The sequence below is a fragment of the Penaeus monodon genome, chromosome 24, assembly GCF_015228065.2.
Source record: "Penaeus monodon isolate SGIC_2016 chromosome 24, NSTDA_Pmon_1, whole genome shotgun sequence".
Lineage (NCBI taxonomy): Eukaryota > Metazoa > Arthropoda > Malacostraca > Decapoda > Penaeidae > Penaeus > Penaeus monodon.
In genome coordinates, this window is record NC_051409.1 from 4,034,417 (window position 1) to 4,034,622 (window position 206).

Consider the following 206-nt stretch of genomic DNA (forward strand, 5'->3'; position numbering starts at 1 on the left):
CGTTGGGAGTAAATATCTATCTCCCAATGTGATTATGTTTGCCGGGGTGAGCGAGTCTGATGTTGAGAAATTTCGAGAATTGAATTAAAATCAGGAAATGCGTTCGTGTCATGATAAGAACAATTTGCGAAATAATTGAGCGAATAGCCTCTAGGAAATTAACCCAAAAAGCCAAGACTAGATTCCAGGCAATTTTGACGAGATTA

General features: G+C 38.3%; 1 long non-coding RNA gene across 1 annotated transcript in view; it reads left to right on the top strand.

The window, feature by feature from the left end:
• LOC119588479 overlaps positions 1-206 on the top strand; it is a 38,246-nt gene that overhangs the window by 564 nt on the left and 37,476 nt on the right. The gene's annotated exons all lie outside the window — the stretch shown is intronic.